This window comes from Neoarius graeffei, chromosome 21 (assembly GCF_027579695.1).
Source record: "Neoarius graeffei isolate fNeoGra1 chromosome 21, fNeoGra1.pri, whole genome shotgun sequence".
Lineage (NCBI taxonomy): Eukaryota > Metazoa > Chordata > Actinopteri > Siluriformes > Ariidae > Neoarius > Neoarius graeffei.
Genome location: NC_083589.1, coordinates 14,398,126 through 14,414,884, shown reverse-complemented (window position 1 = coordinate 14,414,884; position 16,759 = coordinate 14,398,126). Strand labels below are relative to the sequence as shown.

Here is a 16,759-nt window from a genome sequence, read left to right as displayed (position 1 = left end):
AGTTTGTGAATGGATGATAGAGTTGGGAGAGTGCATGGTATGAATGAGGCTGCACCTGTAGACAAGGAGCAGAAGAGTGAAGTTGTGATAGATGTAGCAATCCCAGCTGACAGTAACATCAGGCAGAAGGAGCACAAGAAGATTAAGTGCCAGTACTACAAACACCAGATTGAGAAGACACACACACCACACCAAATATACACAGTGGTGCTTGAAAGTTTGTGAACCATTTAGAATTTTCTATATTTCTGCATAAATATGACCTAAAACATCATCAGATTTTCACACAAATCCTAAAAGTAGACAAAGAGAACCCAGTTAAACAAATGAGACAAAAATATTATACTTAGTCATTTATTAATTGAGGAAAATGATCCAATATTAAATATCTGTGAGTGGCAAAAGTATGTGAACCTTTGGTTTCAGTATCTGGTGTGACCCCCTTGTGCAGCAATAACTGCAAATAAACGCTTCCAGAAACTATTGATCAGTCCTGGACACTGGCATGGAGGAATTTTAGCCCATTCCTCCATACAAAACAGCTTCAACTCTGGGATGTTGGTGGGTTTCCTCACATGAACTGCTCACTTCAGGTCCTTCCACAACATTTCGATTGGATTAAGGTCAGGACTTTGATTTGGACATTCCAAAACATTAACTTTATTCTTCTTTAACCATTCTTTGGTAGAATTACTTGTGTGCTTATGGTCGGTGTCTTGCTGCATGACCCACCTTCTCTTGAGATTCAGTTCATGGACAGATGTCCTGACATTTTCCTTTAGAATTCACTGGTGTAATTCAGAATTCATTGTTCCATCAATGATGGAAAGCCGTCTTGGCCCAGATGCAGCAAAACAGGCCCAAACCATGATACTACCACCACCGTGTTTCACAGATGGGATAAGGTTCTTATGCTGGAATGCAGTGTTTTCCTTTCTCCAAACATAACACTTCTCATTGAAACCAAAATGTTCTATTTTGCTCTGATCCATCCACAAAACATTTTTCCAGTAGCCTTCTGGCTTGTCCACGTGATCTTTAGCAAACTGCAGACAAGCAGCAATGTTCTTTTTGGAGAGCAGTGGCTTTCTCCTTGCAACCCTACCATGCACACCATTGTTGTTCAGTATTCTCCTGATGGTGGACTCATGAACATTAACATTAGCCAATGTGAGAGAGGCCTTCAGTTGCTTAGAAGTTACCCTGGGGTCCTTTGTAACCTAACCGACTATTACACGCCTTGCTCTTGGTCATACACTCCTGGGGAGGGTAACAGTGGTCTTGAATTTCCTCCATTTGTACACAGTCTGTCTGACTGTGGAGTCCAAACTCTTTAGAGATGGTTTTGTAACCTTTTCTAGCCTGATGAGCATCACCAATGCTTTTTCTGAGGTTCTCAGAAATCTCCTTTGTTTGTGCTATGATACACTTCCACAAACGTGTTGTGAAGATCAGACTTTGGCAGATCCCTGTTCTTTAAATAAAACAGGGTGCTCACTCACACCTGACTGTCATCCCATTGATTGAAAACACCTGACTCTAATTTTACCTTCAAATTAACTGATAATCCCAGAGGTTCACGTACTTTTGCCACTCATAGATATGTAATATTGGATCATTTTCCTCAATCAATAAATGACCAAGTATAACATTTTTGTCTCACTTGTTTAAGGGCAATTCCATGTAAATGTCAACCTCACCATGCAAAAATAAAGCAACATGTAATACATCAAAACCACTCCCAGAGATATCACCTAGGCCTGTATTTTACAGATGTGAATAAGTTGAACCAATTTGTAACCAACCTAATATGTCACTGTCAGTCTTTCCTTCTTATAATGTAAAACCCAAGCTAAAATCAACTTTGATCATGTACAATTCTATATTATTGCCACAAGCCACAGAAATGTATGCTAAAATCCACAAAACAGCAAAACAATAGCCATCCTAAATATTATTTAAGAACTTTGATAGTTTTAGCTGATATTTAGAGAGTTTTTCAAAGGGTTATGGTGGTTAAATTGCTGATTTTCTAAACATACGCCATGTCTATTTCAGACGCGTCACACCCGTAACGGAATTTCGTCACATCCATAACGCTGACTTTTCCTTCCGAAACTCTGCATGAAATACAAAATATTTTAAACAAAGATTTTTTTAATATTCACCTTGGACCCCTCTATCAAATGGATATCTCCATTTCGACATTAGGTTTACAATTTCACAGAGTTTGATAAAAATGTACAGTCACCCAAGAAAAGTGATACTTTTTCTGTCACATCCATAACGCATCTTTTATTGGCATTTTCTGGCATGCCCTAGATGTACTATGGGAATTGTTCTTGTTCTATCACTTCTCCAGTATGGTACAGCCTTAAAATATACAACACCTGTTTAAATACTGGGAGACAATAAAACATGCACTGGGTCATTTGTTGCCATTTTGAGTTCAAGTGTCACGTCCATAACGCTGGAATTGCTCTTAACTGGGTTCTCTTTATCTATTTTTAGGACTTGTGTGAAAATCTGATGATGTTTAAGGTCATATGTATGCAGAAATATAGAAAATTCTAAAGGGTTCACAAACTTTCAAGCACCACTCTGTGTGTGTGTGTGTGTGTGTGTGTGTGTGTGTCTGTGTGTGTGTGTGTGTGTGTGTGTGTGTGTAATAGCACCCCAGTGGTGGGATGTGACACAAACATGCAGACAACAGGGGTGAGGTGTAAAAGATGGTGCTTTTTTAATTCTTTTTTTTTTTTTTTTTTTGCTTTGTGAGGTGAGCCAGTTGGTGTGGGTTGTGAGGTTCTTGGTGAGGGAAGGCTGTTGAAAGTTCCCATGGTGTGAAGCATGAAAGTCTTGTCCTCCAGAGATGCTAGAGTTCTGCTCTACAGTCTTTCCAGCAAGGCAGTGCATCATCTGAACTGGTATCTGAAGAGAAGAGATAGCATTCAGCAAGACATACCACACTCATACACAGTGTGCAGCTGCCCTTGTATACTCTCTTGGTGCCTCGTAGAGGGTGAATGTGTGTACTGTCATTAGGTCCTGCCAGCTGCACTGCATTAAACTGGTCATCAAGGAAGACTGTGCACATGCCATTGGGAGAGACCACTGGTATTGCCATTGTGGGCTCCTGCCCAGTGTTGTACTAAGAATGAGAAGCCCTGAAGAGAGAGAAACCTACAGGTTATTTTGTGGTTGGTTTTTCTTCTTGGCCATCCACTAAAATGGGGCATGGTCTGTGATGAGGGTGAAGTGTCTGACTGTCAGAGAGTATTGGAACTCCTCTATGGCCTACTTGATGGTGAGGGCTTCTTGCTCCACTGCCACATACCTTTGTTCTGTGGGTGTCAGCTTTTGGCTGATTTAGACCACCAGGTGCTTTTCTCCCTCAAATTCCTGTGACACCACAGGCTAATCTCAAGTGCATCCATGTGTACCAGGAAGGGTTGCTGGAAGTCAGGGTTCCTGGTGCACTGGTGAGAGTAGTTTTTAGGGTCTGGAATGCCTGCTCAGTGGCGTGGGGTCCAGTGGACTTTGTTGGTCTCTCCCTTTCTGATGAGATCTGAGAGGGGGGAAGCTGACATGATGGAGGTGGTCCTGCCAGTTGTGGGAGTGAATGACATCATTCAAGTCAGCGGCAGTGTAGGGGTGGTGGGGTCTCATGACAATGTGCATCAGCCTCTGGAAGATCACAGGTGCTCCATGGAGCCCAAAGGGAAGGACCCGATACTGCCAGTACCCAGAGTTGGTGCAAAAGGTCATCTGTAGAGGCTTCCTGCCAGTATCCTTTTGTTAGGTTGAGGGTGGAGATGAACCGGGCCCTCCCTAGGCACTCTATGAGGTCAACCACTCATAGCAGGGGTTGCTGTCAAACTCTGATATTGCCCTTAGCCTCTGGAAGTTGCTACAGAGTTGGAGGCTTCTATCGGGTTTGTGGACAACAACAATGAGGCTGGACCAGAGGCTGGTGGATTCTTCGATGATGCTTTCCTGTAGCATCCTGGCTACTTCTGCCTCTATAGCTTGACGGTGGGCCTCTGGTACTCAGTAGAGCCAATGTCAGATGATTATTCCCATGGGGATTTTAATGTTGTGCTGTAAGAGATGGGTCCACCCAGACTCTGCAGAGAACACATCCCTGAACTGATCCTCCAACTCACACAGCTCCTGCAGTTGGGCAGGGGTTAATTCTTCCCCCTTGTTGACCTGCTTGGCTAGACCTGATGATGGAGCAGAAAAGGCTGAGGGTTCCGGCACTGGTTCAATCCAACGCTTTAGTAAATTTATATGGTAATGTTGGTTGAGGGTTGTCTTACCTGGGTGTTGCAGGCAGTAGGTCATGGGACTGACTCACTGCTGGACAATGTAGGGGCCTTGCCAGTGAGTGAAAATCTTGGAGCTTGCATTTTGGGGGAGCAGTAGCACATGGTCAGCAGGCTGTAACTCGTGAGATTGGGCCAGCCAGTTATATACCTGTTGCTGCTCCCTCTGGGCCACCTACATGTACTCCTCTACAATGGGGGCCACCTGCTCAATCCACTCTTGCATTTCTTGGATGGAGTCAATAAGGAAGTGGAATGGGGATGGCTGCTCCTCCCAGGCTTCCCTGACAGTGTCCAAAACAGAAGTTCTCCTCTTTGGTACTCAATGTACTTTGACCAAATCTAACAGCTTTTCTCTGACTATTGACAATGTCATAGTTTCTCTTTCCTCTCAGTGCAAGAGTTTCAGTGTCATCCTTGACAGTACTATATACTTTAAAGCACATATTAGTAATATCACCCAGTTTGCATATTTTTATTTATGCAATATCAATTGATTAGGTCTGTCACTTACACTTCACAGCACTGCTATTCTTGTACATACCTTAGTTACAGCTTGCATTGATTATTGTAACTATATCCTCTCTGGTCTTCCTCACAAACTTCATCATAAAGTTCAGCTGGTTCAGAATTCAGTTGCCCATAACAATACCAGAACCCCCTCAGTAGAACATATTATTCCTGTCCTCCAGAAGCATCACTGGCTTCCTTTTAAATATTGTATTGACTACAAGATTCTACTTCTCACTTTTAAGCCACTTCATGACCTAGCACCTCCGTATCTATCTAACTTACTTCACATCTGCACCCCTTCTTGTGCTCTTAGATCTTCTTCTTCCATCATTCTTATTATACCGCCATCTCATTTGAAAACCATGGAGTTTAGAGCCTTCAGTCATGTTACCCCTCACCTCTGGAACTCTCTTCCTCAGGACATTCAGAATATTGATTCTCTTCCAATCTTCAAATCCCATCTTAAAACACACCATTTCAAACTTGACTATTCTGTCGGATTTCAGGGCTAATGACTTGCAATTTTATTTTTGTATTTTAGGCTTTCTGTGTTAATATTTATTGTGTATTGTAAGGTGACCTTGAGTGCCTTGAAAGGCACCTATAAATAAATTATTATTATTATTATTATTATTATTATTAATTGGCCCCAGGGCTGTCAGCTGAATAGGAGCTCAAACAGTGTGAATCCTGTAGAGGATCAAGGAGTCTCGCACATGGCAAAGAGGACATAAGGGAGGAGTAAGTCCCAATTCTGTCCATCTTCATCTACCACCCTCTTCAGCATGCACTTCAGGGTTTGGTTGAACCTCTATCAGTCTGAGGGTGGTAGACTGAGGCCTTAAGATGTTTGACCTGCAGCAGCCGACACAGGTCCACCATGAGTTTGGAGACGAAGGGAGTGCCTTGGTCTGTGAGTAGGCCCTTGAGGATTCCAATGTGGCTGAAGAGGAATATCAGTTCCCTGGCAATATGTTTTGACATGGCCTTGCACAGAATGACAGCCTCTGGTCTCAGGTGGCATAAGTCAACAATCACCAAGGTGTACTAGTGGGCCAGGGTGGACTTCTGCAGTGGCCCTATGAGATCTATGCCTACACGCTCAAAGGGGACCCTGATGATGGGCAGAGGTATCAGCAGGGCCGGTGTTGGCCTATATAGTCCGCTAGCATGGAGGGCACCACTGGCAGAAGTTGTGGACCTCAGCCACCATTCCTGGCCAGTGGAACCAGTCTGGGATATTCTCCAGTGTGTCCTGGGGTCCCAGGTGGCCACCTAGCAGGTGGGCATGGGCCACGTACATGATGGAGTTGATTTTGGATCTGGGGACAATGAGGAAGTGACAGGTCTCACCCGGGTGGTTGCAGTGGTAATATAACAGCCTTTTCCACACCCAGAAGTATACTGGGGCAGCCCCAGTTGGGGTGCAGATTCTCCCTCTTGACCTGCAGCACCTAGCCCCAGCAGTGCTTCAGCCAGTCATTCTCCTTTTGCTCCCTTCCAAAAGACCCCTCCTTTGCAGCCTGCTGAGATAAGGTAGAGAGAGTGTTAATGTGTATGGAGAAGTCAATTTCAGCTCTGGCTTTCACAGCTGCTGCCTCTCCCTCAACCAGGAGTGCAGTCCCAGAGTTGGCTTGCAGGACATGCTGTTGCTGCTGTGGCTGCTGTGACCTTCTGGAGTCCCTCCTCTTCTTCCTCCTCCTCTCTGGGGTACCCATGGAGGCAGGAAACCATGGCCAGTCTCTGCCTCCAAGGAGGGGCACAAGGAGATGAGGGATTAGACCCACCACCACTGGCCAGTCACCTCTTCAGCCTCCTGTTTAGACCTCTGCATTGCGGACCTTTCTCACATCCTTGTGCACACAAAAAACAGCCAGGTTTTCACAGGGCAGGGAGGTCCGAGTCAGCACCAAGGGACAAGCCAGAGTAATAGCACTCCCTGAATCTGACAGTGCAGGCATTGGGCACCTTTCAGCCGGAGGATGGTGGTTGCCAGCAGCTGAGGGCAATGAATAGGGTACACCCAGCCAACCAGGGTTTGAAGTTGGAACATGGTGCTCCAGCTCCATGGGCATTGGCTCGTCCTCAAGTGAGAGCTGCGGTAAGGGGCCCTCCTGTGCCCTTCGAGGCATCCTGTATCTCTGGATGAAGTGATGGCAGAGCTACTGCTGGGTTGAGGTCTTCCTCTCCCCCCTCCCCATCTCCAGAGTGCCTAATGCGCACTCCAGCATGGAGATCATTTTGCTGGGGGCTCAGGCTACTTTCATCCCCACAGCTCTCCTCTCTTCACCCAGCAGGCCCCGCAGAAAGCAGTCAATTGCAACCCACTCTATGATCTCTGTGGGGGTTAGCCAGTCATGTTGGAGCCACCTCCAAGTGATTTTGTATTAGGTCATCCATCTGTGTTCTAGGCTCTTGGCCCGGCCTGTAACTCCTGTGGTGAAACTTGGAGGCAGCACAGGTGGGGGAGAGTGTAGGATAGTGCAGCTTCAGCCAGTGGGAGGGTATGAGAGGCATGCTGCACTTTGCTGGTGAGGAGTGGGGCGAGGATATGAACCCATTCCCAGGGTTGCCAGCCCTCTCTTTCTGCAATGCTTTCAAAGGTCCCCAGGAATGTCTCAACATCATTGTCCATGTTGAGGTTGTTGAGGAGGCATTGGGCATCTTAGGCAGGGTCAGGGAGGGGGACTGCAGTTGCTTTAGGTTCAGTAGCTCCTGGATGATGGTGTGTAAGCCATGGACCAGCTCCTGAACCAGCTGCGCCTGCTGCATGCTGATGTCAAGAAGGTGTCTCACCATGGAATCCATAGCCAGGATGCTTGGGTCTGTGTCACCTTTTCACATTTTCCACCAGTGTAGTGCCCCTAGTGGCAGAAAGAGACAAACACATGAACAACAGGGGTGAGGTGCAAGCAATGGTGCTGTTTATTCTTATATAATTTCAGCAACACATACAGTGACACAAACGTCATCATGGACATGAATGTCATGGCAATATATGAGTTGATTTCTTTGAACTGTTCTTTTTCTGTGGCACAATGATTGCACAATGTAAATCTTTAAAAAAAAATTAAAAAAGAATTTGTGGATTGAGCCAGAAGCTTATTGGATAAATGTTCTGGAAACAGATGAAGCCAAAATATAACTTTTTGCTAAGTACTATGTTTGGCGAAAACCAAAAACTACATTCCAATATAAGAACCTCATTCCAACTCTGAAGCATTGGGGTGGCAGTACCATGGTTTGGGGCTGCCTTGGATCCAGGATGACTTGCCATTTTTGATGGACTTATAAATTCTGGATTTTACCAGCAAATTCTACAGGAGAATATCAGGGGCATACGATATGCTGGGACACATCATCAGTGGTGTTTCCAGAACAATACATGCCTACCCAGTGACTAAGTCTGTGACAAGCCCCACAGGTCAGGTCAGGGTCACTGACTCTGTTACTGGTAACACTGTAACCCAGTACCACCTGCCACATGGCCGGGTAGTCTGCATCTAAACTGGCTCCCCCACCATTATATTCTGGTATGGAGAGTGGTATGTCACCCAGTAGGATGAAAAACAGACCTGACAACCTGAGCCAACAGTCAACGTGCATACAAAGGTGGTATCTTACAGACACCACCTGTTATAAATGCAGTGGAGATAAGTTCCCCAGTTGTTGAGGTGTCCTTGCCACTGGATTCAGACTTCTCTTCTGTCAAGTACCGTGTGTCTACTGTTGTGCACCAATATTCCCACGTTAAAAGATGTCACACACAAGACGCCCACTAAGGAATTTTACTTTCCTCACCAAGTCCTGTAGCTATCAATGAGGGGCGATGGGGATAGGATAGTGAGATCTGTCGGTCCCTAGCTTCAGACTGGCACATTAGGTAGCAGAGTCTAGTTCAGTCATCTCACTCTCAGAATGGAGCAGGAGAGTGTTTCAGCAGATTTCTCTGTGACTGAGCAGTCCTATTTAGTATCCACTCTGCTCACCCCAATAAGGGGATAGAAAATGTGCCCTAAAAATATCCTGTTCCACTTTTTCCTGGCTGGATTACCACACCCAGCAGGATCACTGCTCTAGTGGTCAAAAAAATCAAGTTAAACTTTGGAACCTGGAGTATATATACCCTTTTGGATAATACTGAACTCTCTGACCATTCCAAGAGAAGAACTGCTCTTGTCTCCCAGGAATTACACTACTTCGATATTGACATTGTTGCTCTTCAGGAGACACGAAGGCTGGAACAAAGCAGTTGACAGAGTGCAAGGGTGGCTACACATTCATTTGGCATGGTAGACCTGAGGGTGAGTCAAGAATGCATGGTGTCAGTTTTACAATTAAAAATGAAATGGTTCAACAACTTGCTCGGTTTCCACATGACATAAATGAACATGCTATGACCTTGCACTTTACTTTTGCCAATAGCCAGCACACTACGATTATATGTGCCTGTGCCCCTACCCTTGACATGGAAGATGAGATAAAAAAGATTTCTAGTCAACACTGGACACTCTCAAGTCAAGTCAAGTCAACTTTATTGTCAAATATGCTATACATGCTCCACATACAGCACAGATGAAATATCAGTCCTCTCTAACCCACGGTGCAAACAGGCAATGCAATAAATAAAAATAAAAATAGAATAACTGAAAAAACAAACAAACAATATAAACAGTATAAACACTCTAGATAAGAACTAGACATAGACTAAACATTCAGACAAACAATATAAACAGTATAAATATAAAGAGTATAAACACTAGATAAGAACTACACTCAGACAATATAAACAGTGTAAACACTAGATAAGAACTAGACAAAGACTAAAACACTTATAAACAGACAATATAAACCGTATAAACACTCTAGATAAGAACTAGACTTAGACTAAACACTCATATATACACACATATATATATATATATATATATATATATATATATATATATATATATATATATACACACACACACACACACACACACACACACACACGTAAATTGGTGCAAATAAACAAACAGTCAAGGGCACTTGAGGTATAGCAGGTAAACATGAAATAAGCAGTATAAACAAACTAGCAGCTGTTAAGGTGAGGTAGTGTGGAATAGTGCAAATGAGCGAGGTAAAGTGAGATGTGCAGTCCCTGAGTTCAGTGTGTTAATGAACGATGAGATGTGTGTGTGTGTGTGTGTGTGTGTGTGTGTGTGTGTGTGTGTGTGTGTTTGGGGGGGAACTGTGAGGATGACATATCAGATGCTGAAGGGGGGCAGGGGGGTGTGCGAGCAGAATCTGTGGCAGGGGGCAGAGGAGGGAGGAGGGGCAGAACAGGGAGGGAGTTGAGCCTCCTGACCGCCTGGTGAAAGAAACTGTTCTTGAGCCTGCTGGTTTTGGCCTGGAGACTCCGCAGTCTCCTCCCCGACGGCAGCAGACTGAAGAGGCTGTGAGATGGGTGGGTAGGGTCACCTGCAATCCTGATGGCTTTGTGGGTGAGGCGGGAGTTATAAATATCCATTAGAGAAGGGAGAGAGACACCAATAATCCTCTCAGCTGCTCTCACGATGCGCTGCAGAGACTTGCAGCAGGACATGTGCAGGCGCCGTACCACATGGTGATGCAGCTGGTCAGGATGTTCTTGATGGTGCCTCTGTAGAAAGTGTGCATGATGGGGGCCGGGACTCTTGCTCTCCTCAGTTTGTGGAGGAAGTACAGACGCTGTTGGGCTTTTTTGGCCAGTGATGCGGTGTTGTTGCTCCAGGACAGGTCTTCAGAGATGTGTACACCCAGAAACTTGGTGCTGCTCACCCTCTCCACTACAGCACCGTTGATAGATAGTGGAGCATGCTGGGTGTGCTCTCTCCTGAAGTCCACAACAATCTCCTTCATCTTCTCCACATTCAGACGGAGATTGTTGTCCTTGCACCACATGGCCAAGTGGCTCACCTCACTCCTGTAAATTGTCTCATCGCCATTGTTAATGAGACCCACCACAGTCATGTCATCCGCAAACTTAATGAAGAGATTAGAGTTGGATGTTGGTGTGCAGTCGTGAGTCAGCAGAGTGAAGAGGAGGGGGCTTAGCACACATCCTTTGGGGGCCCCCGTGTTCAATGTGATGGTGCTGGAGGAGTTGCTGCCGACCCGTACAGTCTGTGGTCTCCCCATCAGGAAGTCCAGCAGCCAGTTGCACAAGGAGGTGTTGAGTCCCAGCTGGTCCAATTTATGAATGAGCTGCTGAGGAATGATTGTGTTGAATGCTGAGCTAAAGTCTATGAACAGCATTCTGACATACGAGTCTTTTGTCTCCAGGTGGGTGAGGGCTGAATGGAGGGCAGTGGAGATGGTGTCATCGGTCGAACGGTTGGACTGATATGCAAACTGGAAAGGGTCCAGGGCGGGGGGGAGGGCAGACTTGATATGCCGCATGACTAGCTGCTCGAAGCACTTCATGAGGATGGGAGTGAGTGCGACAGGGCGGTAGTCATTGAAGCAGGAGGAAGACGGCTTCTTCGGGACCTGGATGATGGTGGTGGTTTTGAGGCACGTGGGGACAACAGCCTGGCTCAACAAGATGTTGAAGATGTCTGTAAAGACATCTGTGAGCTCCTCGGCACAGTCTCTCAGGACATGACCAGGAATGTTATCAGGACCCAGGGCTTTTCATGCATTTGTCGTCCTGAGAGCTCTCCTCACACTGTCTGGGGACAGCATCAACACCTGGTCACCAGGAGGTGGTGGGGTCTTCTGTGCCGTGGTGCTGTTGTCTGCCTCAAAGTGAGCGAAGAAGTCGTTCAACTGATTCAGCAGAGACATGGAGTTGTCACAGATCTGCGGCGAGGGTTTGTAGTCTGTGATGGTCTGAATCCCCCACCACAGGTTCCTGGTGTCTCTGCTGTCATTGAAATGGTCAGCAATGTGCCTGGAATACTGTCTCTTGGCCACCCTGATGCCTCGTGACAGATTGGCCCTAGCTGTCCTCAGGCCCACCTCGTCCCCAGCTCTGAAGGCAGCGTTCCAAGCCCACAGGAGCCTGTGGACGTCCCCTGTCAGCCATGGCTTCTGATTGGCCCAAATGGAGATGGTTCTGGTGACCGTAACGTCCTCCATGCACTTCCTCATGTAGGCAGTGACGGTCTCCGTGTACTCCTGGAGATATGTGATGTTGCTGTAGGTGGCCGCCTGTCTGAACATGCTCCAGGCAGTGGTGGAAAAACAGTCCTGGAGTGCCTCTGAGGACCCCTCTGGCCACACACGTATCTGTTTTGTAGCTGGTTTGGTGACTTTAACCAGCGGCCTGTATGCTGGCATTAGCATAACAGTGGAGTGATCTGAGGCCCCAAGGTGGGGGAGGAGTAGAGCTTTGTAGGCATCTTTATGCATGGTGTAAACATTGTCCAGAGTATTGTTTCCACGTGTGGGAAAGTTGATATGTCCATAGAGTTTTGGAAACACGCTCTTGGGGTTTGCATGATTGAAATCCCCAGCTAGGATGAGGAAAGCATCTGGGTAGGCTGTCTGCTGCTCACTGATGTGCTGATAGAGTTCATTCAGTGCTTCACTCCTGTTGTTATTGGAGCCGGGAGGGATGTATATTGCTGAGAGCAGTATGGCTGTAAAACTCTCCTGTCAGACATCCCTAAAGATGACAAAGTTGTCATCCTCGGTGACTTTAATGTGAGGGTTGGAAGAGATTACAAACTCTGGAAAGGGACAGTTGATAAGGAAGGTGTAGCAAACTCCAATGGTTTGCTTCTGCTTACTATGTGTACCGATCACCAACTCATCAAAACCAACACACTCTTCCACCAGAAGAATAATTCACGACCGCTTGGCAACACCCTAGATCAAAGCACTGTTGCTTAATTGACTATGTTATCATCTGAGCATGTGACCAGAAGGAAGTCTTTATCACCTAAGCAATCACCAATGCAGATGACTGCTTGACTGACCATCGGCTTGTCTGTTGTATATTGCACTTAACTTCCACCACTAGAGGTGAAAGTTGGCAAAACAATCGAGGAGGAGGAGACTTAATGTCAACAAACTGAAAGATCCTGAGATGTGCAAACAACTGCAGCACTCCCTCCACCAAAACCTTCAGTCTGTCCATGGTGATAATGTGGAAAATTACAAAAGGCAGCTATTCTCTCAAGTAGTGTAGACTCTATAGGCTATAGCACCAGAAAACAACAGGACTGGTTCAATGAAAATGATCATATGATCAAAGAGCTTTTATATGAAAAAAGGAACGCTTTCTGCACCTAGCAAAAATGATCCCACCAATGAGGACAAGAAGAAAGTCCATCACAATATTAAGGCTGAAGCTCAAAGGCAAACCTGTCAGATTAAAGACCGATGGTGGGCAGACAAAACCAACCAGATTCAGGATTTTGCTGATAGGCATGTTAGTCATGGCTTCTTTAGTGCCACCAAGGCAATCTTTGGCCCTAGCATGCACAGTGTGACATCTGTGAAGGATAAAGATGGTACTCTTCTGAGGGATGCAAGGTGTATAAATTGATATTGGAAGGAATACTTCCAAGACCTCTTAAACTGAGAATCTTCTGTGAATGAGTCTATATATCCAGAGATACCCCAGTTGCTAGTGAATGGTGAGCTTAGTACAGAACCCAGCCTCACTGATGTTAAAGCAGCAATCAATCAGATGAGGAATGGGAAGACACCTGGTGGGGACAGAATACTGACAGAGATCTTCAAACATGGCAGGAAGAACTCACCCATAGTCTCCATCATTTCACCCTTCTCATTTGGCAGAACGAGAAGATAACCCCAAACCTAAGGGATGAAGAAATCATTAGAATATTCATGAAGGGTGACAAATCCTACTGTGGTAACTACCGCGGTATTTCCCTCCTGGCAATTGCTGGAAATATCATCACCTGGGTTCCGGCTAACTGTCTACACCTTCGCACAGAGGAGTTTTCCCCAGAATCCCAATGTGGCTTTAGGGCTAAAAAGGGAACAGTCGATATGGTTATCATTGCCTGCCAGCTACAGGAGAAGTGCCAGGAGCAAGTCAGTGCCAGTCAGGCACTCTATATGGCCTTTATAGATCTGACCAAGGCTTTTGACTCAGTCAACCATGAAGCTTTGTGGCAGATTTTGGCAAAATACAGTTGTCCTGAAAAGTTCATATCTATCATTAGACTTCTCCACGACAACATGTCTGCAAAAGTCCTCAGCAACACTAGTGAGAGTGAGCCTTTTGAGGTGAAGGTAGGCATAAAGCAAGGTTGTGTTATCATGTCCACTCTGTTCTCCATGCTTATATTGGATATCTCCCACCTAATACAGGGCAGACTCCCAGATGGCATGGAAGTTGTTTACAGGCTGGATGGAGGCCTATTCAATGTGAGTAGGCTAAGGGTGAAAACCAAGACTAATGTTACATTTGTGATAGAACTTCAGTATGCTGATGATAACTGTGTTTGTGCCACAATAGATGTCTTCAAGCAATCTTCAAACCATCTTGAATGCCACTGACAATGCATACAAGGTGCTTGGCCTTCCCATCAATGTCAAGAAGATAGCGGTCTTCCACCAGCCAGCTCCTGGTCAAGAAATAACCTATCCTTCTCTTACCGGTATGATTGATGGGACTCTACTAAAGAATGTGCAGAATTTCCCCTACTTGGGCAGGTTTCTCTCTACAAAAGCAGATATCGATGATGAAATCCAACACTAGTTATGCCTTTGGTCGAATGCGTGAGAGAGTATTTGAAGAGACAGGCATGAGAACTGATAACAAAATATTGGTATGTAAGGAAGTTGTTGTGCCATCTCTCTTGTATGGCTCAGAGTCCTGGATCACATATAGGTGGCACCTCAAGACTGGAAAAGTACCACCAGCACTGCTTCCTCTGTATCCTAGGCATCACTTGGCAGGATTGACGAACAAATTGCAGCATCTTAGAGGAGGCCAACTGTATTAGCATTGAGGCTATAATAACACAAAGTCAACTCTGATGGTTGGGACACATCCTGAGAATGGAAGACTCCCATCTTCCAAAGCAAGTCCTCTATGGTCAAACTGGCTCAGGAAGAAGGCCACGAGGGAGTCAGAAAAACCACTTCAAGGATAATTTTAAAACGTCCTTAAAGTCATGTAACATCAGTGTAAACAATCAGGAGGGCCTTGCCCACAACAGACCAGGATGGCGAAAGGTTGTTTGTGAAGGCATGTCCTACATTGAGCTAGAGAGATGCCACAAGACTGAGCAGCCTATGACACAAGGAAAAAGAGAAGGCACCTCCATCAGTCACTGCTGACTATAACTGTAATCTATGTGGAAAATTGCGTGCCTCTCTCATTGCACTGACAGCCACCTCGGTGCACAAGTGAAATTCAAGTGTCCACAGTAGCAGTAGCAGCCATCCCACAGGGCTGTTGTGCAGCTGCTGAGGATGTGCTTGAGTGAACCTTTCCTGGGGCATAGAGGACATGCTAGAGAATCACTCCTGCCCCAGACATGGAGATTTCTTGGGCTAGGTAGGACATCATAAACAGCTTAGACCATGAATTTGAACTGTTGGGGTCTCCCTGCCAGATATCAGTCCAGGAAATTTTGTTATCCAGCACACTCTCCCACTGTGTCCATGTTCCCTGCTGCTGCATACCTACCATACTGGTGGTCTGTTCCTCCTCAGTATCTGCCTGCGCCTGTTTCAGGACTAGATGGTGTCGGTCACTGCCATGGGTATTATCATAGCAAGGTTGTAGGATGGCTTCCATCCCTGCTTGTCCAGTTGCCACAAAGCCCTGTGTCTCCAGCTAAGCCCTGTGTCTCCAGTTATCTCCAGGTGTTCCTGGGTTGTCCACTTCCTGTCAGTCTGCCTGCTAAAGCCATTCTAGATTCCCTGGAGTCATGATAGGGCAATGCCTCTCTTGTGGAAGAAACCCTGAACTCCTAATTGAGACTGCTGATGGGGAACTTGAGTTTGTTACTCCTCCCATACAATCATGCACTACATAAGTTGACATCTGCCATCCCAGACATCTGCTAGAAAGATAGTTACTGATTTTCCTCTCCAAAACATTGTTGCAAAACCTTTTGTATTAATTGCAGTCCAAAGCCATCTACACAGTTTCTAAGTCCATCTTTAGGCTGTCCATATGGGACCATCCTCAGCAGGAGTGAAGTGATGAGAACTCCAACCAGAAGTGGTGTATCAGGATGGATCAAGCAGATTCAGAGATCAGAAGCAGTCATGATCACTGGTACCTCAGGAGTAGCATGTGTAGAGACAGAGAGAGAGAGAGAGAGAGAGAGAGATTGTTGTTTCTATAACTGTGTCCTGTGTAGTCACAAAGTATAACTGTGTAACCAGGAAATTCATTATAGTTTTAGCATGAAGTCTGTTTTGTTGATGTTATCAACTATTCATTGATGGAGACTTGAGTGCAAAACTGTTCATGCCAACTGCAGTCCTAAAGTTATCATGTCAGTTGTAGTCCTAAGCCATAATAGAAGCAGTCTGTTATGTCTGCAATGTCTGTTATGGACTGTAAGTGTCCAAAGCCAACTTCCAAGTGCAAGTTTTGACTGTCCATATGGGGCAATATGGAGAGGTGGTCTCCACAGGGGGTGATTTCTGGTGTGTTGGGGATCTGGACCACTGCCCCCACCTCCATCACATGGTACTGGTCCTAGAAACAGGAGACACAAACACAAGGGGAAGATGGGAGCAGGTGACCATGACTTGGCGAGCTGGCTGCAGGCGAGTCAATGCCCGTTTCCGTGGTGCAGGGACAAGGGAGGGACAGGAGGAAGGAAGCAAGAGAGAGAGAGAGAAGAGGCAGGATGTCCGCCTGCTGCTGTAACTGCCACCAGATGATCCTCAGCCAGAGTGATGGTACTATCCAGCATCACCAGGCAGTTGCACTGGACCCACTCCACTGTTTC

At 45.9% G+C, this 16,759-nt stretch overlaps 1 protein-coding gene across 1 annotated transcript in view; it reads left to right on the top strand.

The window, feature by feature from the left end:
* cacna1c (calcium channel, voltage-dependent, L type, alpha 1C subunit) overlaps positions 1-16,759 on the top strand; it is an 880,695-nt gene that overhangs the window by 828,649 nt on the left and 35,287 nt on the right. The gene's annotated exons all lie outside the window — the stretch shown is intronic.